The sequence below is a fragment of the Nicotiana sylvestris genome, chromosome 1 (assembly GCF_000393655.2).
Source record: "Nicotiana sylvestris chromosome 1, ASM39365v2, whole genome shotgun sequence".
Classification (NCBI taxonomy): domain Eukaryota; kingdom Viridiplantae; phylum Streptophyta; class Magnoliopsida; order Solanales; family Solanaceae; genus Nicotiana; species Nicotiana sylvestris.
Genome location: NC_091057.1, coordinates 113357066 through 113363061, shown reverse-complemented (window position 1 = coordinate 113363061; position 5996 = coordinate 113357066). Strand labels below are relative to the sequence as shown.

Below are 5996 nucleotides of genomic sequence, written 5' to 3'. Positions count from 1 at the left end.
GCAAGTATAATTGTCCAGTATAATATACTGGAGTCAGCAAAGTATACCGGTCCAGCATAATATGATGGAGTTCATATACAGGTGCACCGAACTCCAGTATATTATGCTGGACCGATCTCTGTTGCAGCAAAATAGTGACTATTTTTCATTGACTTACTAAACGCTGACTATTTTTGAATGATCGGTCCGAAAACCGGAAAATCACCTCTTAAAATTCATACTCGGCTGTCTTTTTAAATGGACTGGACTTTTGAAATCCAGTCCAATTTTCTTATTATGTCAATTTTCCACCGGTACCACTGCAACTCCCTTATCAGAAAATTGCACAATGCCACAAGACCGTGATATGGCATTTGATTTGGTTAAGCAAATGAATAATTTTGGGATTCTTTCCAGGTTTAGACCATTTGGGCCGGCATTGCTCGGGATTTGTGAGAAGGGAATGGCTGAGAAGGCTGGGGTTGTGCCTGAGGAGGCAGAGCTCTCTGCACTATTAAATATTAGTAGTTCAGAGTCGAAAAAGGGAAGAGAAAGCATATGAAGTGATGCATAGATTAAGAGCATCAGAAAGGCAGGTCCTCATAAGAGACTTATGGTATGATAATCCTCTTCTTTTGTGTTCTTAAATTTTAATACAGCTGGGATACTTTTATCCTGATTTGTTTTAGAAATCGTTGCATCCCGTCAACTAAATTGCTGATTGATTCTCTGTCAAACTTATTGTAGTATCCTGCATAGTTTTTTGGCAATTACTACTGTTTTTAGACGACTTCTTATGAGAGTGATAAGGTAGTTTCACATTATTGATATTTGATAATTCTGTTTCTTTTGACATATACTTCTATTGTTTACTCAAACCTCTCATAGAGAAATTTGGATCATCATCATTGTTGTAAAAGATGTTGGAGGATACTAGGGTTTCTGAGAACGATGCTGGAGGCTTCCATGTCATGTATAATAGTCTTCAAGTTGATTTAAAGAAAAGTATAATAGTCTTCACAAAGCTAAGCATTCATATTTATCCTCTGCCAACACCCCCGACAAAATCATTTGGGTGGACATTACAGTTAATAAGCAGGAATATCTGTAGACGAGGGCCTTTGTAATATAAAAGTGCAAATGATAGTGAGTGGAATTAGAAGTATGTGTTTGTCCTTCTCAAAAGATATATGTGTTTGTCTTTATAATACGATGTTGGTTGCAGGCAATACAACAACAACAACAACAACCCAGTATAATCCCACTTAGTGGGGTCTGGGGAGGGTAGTGTGTACGCAGACCTTACCCCTACCTTGGGGTAGAGAGTCTATTTTTCCAAATAGACCCCCGGCATCCTCCCCTCCAAGAATTTCCCACCTTGCTCTTGGGGAGACTCGAACTCACAAACTCTTGGTTGGTTGCAGGCAATAAAACAGGTTATTGATATGGTAACACTTAAAGGAAAGTCATACCTTGTTGTTTATGTGTATTAGCATTTTGGCATTTTCATTGAATATTATCCTTTCTCCATTAAACTGGATCCTGAAAGATCTGTTAATATGTGAAATATATTGGTTCAAAACAGCTATTTTAATGCGCATGAAAAAAGGAACAAAAATTAATCCTTTATCATTATGCGTGTTTCCAACACGGAGGAATGCGATATGTAGATTGGAATATGTAAATGAGGCTGAATTATTGTTGGATCTCATTGGTTCCCTGCAGAACTAGAAGGAACTATAGCATATTGTTTGGCTTAGGTTGTACAGTTTACATCACCATCTTAGCGTTGTGTTTTGTTAACAAAATTTCTATCTTACTAATAAAAAATATCATTACGCATCTTTTGGACAAGGAAATGGTGATACCTTTTGACTCCTGCACAGTCATATGGCACAAAATTTGTAAACCATCTAAACCAAATGCCATTAGTATAATGTAGAAGTTCCATGAAAATAACCCTTTTCTACAATTGGATTTGGCAATAGTCCCATAATTTCTTTTCTTTTCCTTGTACAAAAATAGCCCCATACTATGTTTGCTAAAACTATTCTGTTCTATTCCTTTTGATTTCTTGCAGTTATTGTTAACGTAATGAGCCCTTCGCACTCAAATTCTCTTCCTTAAATATTTCTTTAGCACCATCTCGTCTTCCTCTTTTATGTTAGAAGAGAATGATTCCTGCAAACCTTGAAACATCTTCTTCAACTGTATCTTATCTTCTGTTTCTGTGATTGACCATCAAGTGCAAGAGACTTAAAATGCTTTCTCAAGATTAGCGGCTGATAGAACAAACCAGATGCTGCTTTATCTTAAAAGACAAATATGTTAGCAACTATGTCCGTCTATTCAAGAGTAAATTCTTCATCTCCACGTTGATTGACCGACTTGGTTAAATTAAATTCGTTGAAGGCTCTTAATATGATCAAACCTTAAATGGGTTCTTATTTCATTATTGAGTAGTATTTTCTCTTTACTGGAGATGGAAATGTATGTTGTGACTGATGGAATGAAAAACACCAGGTACAATCTCTCTCTCACATACACGCACACACTCTACACACACACACTCAACACATTAGATTTTTGACAATCTCCAAGTTGTTTAACAGTCGACAATCTTGCAAAAATGATTTCCCTCTCTATGAAACATGTTCTCCCAATTGTGATGTGTCGTAGCTTAATGCCTCTCTCATTTTTATGCAGGAGCAGAAAATACTGATGATGATGAAAGAATTGATGATGTGCAACAAAATGATGTTGCTGTTGCGGAAAAGAGTGATCAAGAAAAGGGAGCGGATGATTAGCTAATGGGTGATGTTGTTGTTGCCGCTCTGATAAGGTGCATTTACACAAACATAACCTATAATTGTACATTAGGCGTAAACCATCCGTTGTATACTTATTTTTAATGTACATATAGAAAGGCTTTAGGACTATGATATTCATGATGAGGAGACAGGTGTGTTATTCCATAACTCAAACCTGCTATGAAACAGTAAAGAATCTTAATTGTGCATATTTTTAATTGTTATCTTCTTACACATGCATTAACAATAATTTTATCGGTGGGTTATCTCTAATCCTGTGTTATCTTACATTTACATTTTGTTTGTTGATTTGGAATCTTAATTTCGGTTGATTTAGGTGTTTTGTCTTGGCTTCTATTCAAAGTAAAATATAGAACAAATAGGAGGAAGATGGTCACACTGGAAGAGACCTTCAATGTTCCGACTACTGTTGCGGAAAAGAAGAATGATGATGAAAAGAGTGATAATTTGCAGAGCAGCATCATACATCTGCACATCATCATGCCTTACTTCGTCATCGTTCTTTTTTGCATTCGGAGCATACGTTTGCAGGGTCTTTCCTGTTTTCCTCCTCTCATTTGCTCTGCATCCAGAGGAGAAGTCAAGAAAAACTAGCTTAATCAACAAAAGTAAAGATTCCAAATCAATCAATAAACAAAAAAAGGGAGATTGCATTGGTCAAAGATAATCTAGCAGTAAAGTTATTGTTATTGCACGTTTAAGAACATAACCATAAGAGAAAAAGGTTATGTACATTTAAAGGATCTAATGACAACCATTAAATAAGAAGCTAGCTGTGGATCCCGGTTTAATAGAGCAGGAAGAGCTTACCATTTATTTTTGTTTTCCTTTTTCATTTATTGATGAATTGGGCAATTAGCTGTCGAGGTTTCATAACGTTACTATTGAGATACTATAGATCTGGATGACTGCTTCAAGAGATGGACTTAAGCTCCTTATGCTTCCACTTTATTTGGTTGTTATTAAGGTAAGTTATCTCATGGCCATCTCACTAAATGACTCAACTTAGTATCATTTTCATCTCTAAAACCGTGTAAACTGTTGAAACTGAAATTGGCGTGTGCTGCCTGTTATTGGAGATGGCCTTGAAAAGCCAAGATTTTGGATCTGGGCCACCAGGATAAGAGCACTACATTCTCTCTTTTCACTGAACTGGGGAATCAGCTCTTTCACCTATAAATTGGTAGGCTCAAAGTTAAAGCGGACCATTGGAATGCATCTTTTAGCCCTAGTCATTATAGATCTTTGTGTTAGTTCTTTTCCATGTCCACAGAAAAAGATAAATTAGGTTATGCCCCATTAGATGGTACTTGCAGTACTGTAATTTCCACTGTCAATAGAACTACAAATAAAGTGGTAGCATTTGAAATATCCATTGTATGAAGGCTATTGGAAAAAAGTCAGGTCAAATATGGGCTTTATTCTTGGTGAATGGAGGAACATCAGATTTTGGGAAGGCGCATGGTTGGGCCCCCCCCCCCCCCGACAAGATTAGCGTTGAGGTTATCGTAATTGTACTATTTACAATTTATAGATCTAGATGACAGTTTCAAGTGATGATGGACTTAAGCTCCATCTCCCTCCCACTTAGGGGTGGCAAATGGGCGGGTTGGGCTGAATTTGGGCGGGTCAAGAAGGGTTGAGTCATTATATGGGTCATTGCCCAACCCAACCCAAAGTATACTTGGGCTAAGATGAGCTGGGTCAAGATGGGCTAAACAATGAGTCATAACTCAACCCGCGCAACTTGACCCATGTTTTAGAACCATGCTCCATCTTGCATAAATAAAGCCTTTTACCTTTTATACACCTATGTATGTTCCCTACTTTCTTAGCTTCCTCATAATTTATTCATTTCATGCACGACGATGAATTGCTATATATCTAATTTTAAATGTTTAGCTGAGAAACACATGGATTAATCTTATATTCAACTGTACATGAGCTTTTATAACTTTCTAAAACTAAATAAAGGTAATTTTAAGTTACAAAAAATCTTTTGAAGAAATTTCTGTACAAACTTTGATTTATATATATTTATGTAGTTATTATTTTTTCTTTACAATGTAACGTAAGAAGCCCTACTCCTCACTTAAGAAGTATTCCCTCCTTTCCAAAAACATATTATTAGTATTTTGAGAATCAAAATATATTATTTTAAATAACAAATTAGTATTTAAGATTTAAGTTGAAAAATATCTTTTATGTTATTTCTAAATAAGTAAATTTCACCACAACTCAGTTACAAAATTATTCATTTTTGCATCAAAACTTAAAAACCTTAAATCTCATTTTTAAACTTAGATACATGACATGATGGGGCAACTAAGTAAGTTTCTAGAAAAGCCTTCGGTTAGATTGAGATCCTTTTGTTTTGGGTGAGCTTCATGGGTTATATTTGGGCTACTTCATGGGTCAAAATGAACTATAAAAAATGATGGGCTAACTTGGGTTCAGCCCAAATAGACCCATGAGCTAAAATGTTTGTAGCCCAACCATTAATTTCTGGGCGGGTTGGGTGGGTTAGATGAGTTTGGGCTCAAATTGCCACCCCTACTCCTACCTTATTGGTGATAGAAGTTTAGGAATCAGCAGGTTAGCTGATTACTGGAGATGACCTTGCAAAGCCAAGGCTACTTGGGGTAAGCGCATTGCATTTTCTCTGTTCACTGAACTGCTGAATCAGCTCATTCACCTATAAATTGGTAGGCATGCAAAGTCGAAGGAACCGTCTGAGTGCATCTTTTAATCCTAGTCCTTGTAGATCATCATTTTATTTCTTTTCCATGTCCACCACAGAAAAAAATGCCCCGTCAGATGATATTTGTAGTACTGCAGTTTCCACTGCCAAAAAATGGAGAGTGAAGTGTTAGCTTGTAAGTTCCATGATATAGAACTATAGATATTGGTGACACTATTAGTCAGTGGTCACTGAAATTAATGCCAAAGTAGTGAAGATAAAAAGTATTAGAAGACATAACGTCAATACTCCCTTTGTATTCAATCTGAAAGAGTCTCTGGAGTGTTTTCTTGCTAAACACATTGATCTTTGATGTGCTTTCTTTAGCAAACTCTTCTGCAATCTCGTCATGCTTGTATGGCTTGCTTAACTTTGAAAGTTTAATTTTGAAGTAGGTCTTAAGAAAAAAAGGACTTTGAACCTAACTCAACACTAAAAGTTAGCGA

At 36.3% G+C, this 5996-nt stretch overlaps 1 long non-coding RNA gene across 1 annotated transcript; it reads left to right on the top strand.

The window, feature by feature from the left end:
• Positions 1-254: 254 nt before the first annotated feature.
• On the top strand, positions 255-2930 carry LOC104214835 (uncharacterized). The gene is made up of 2 exons (XR_708025.2): positions 255-595; positions 1205-2930. It is a non-coding gene; the product is annotated as an uncharacterized lncRNA (long non-coding RNA).
• Positions 2931-5996: the final 3066 nt, after the last annotated feature.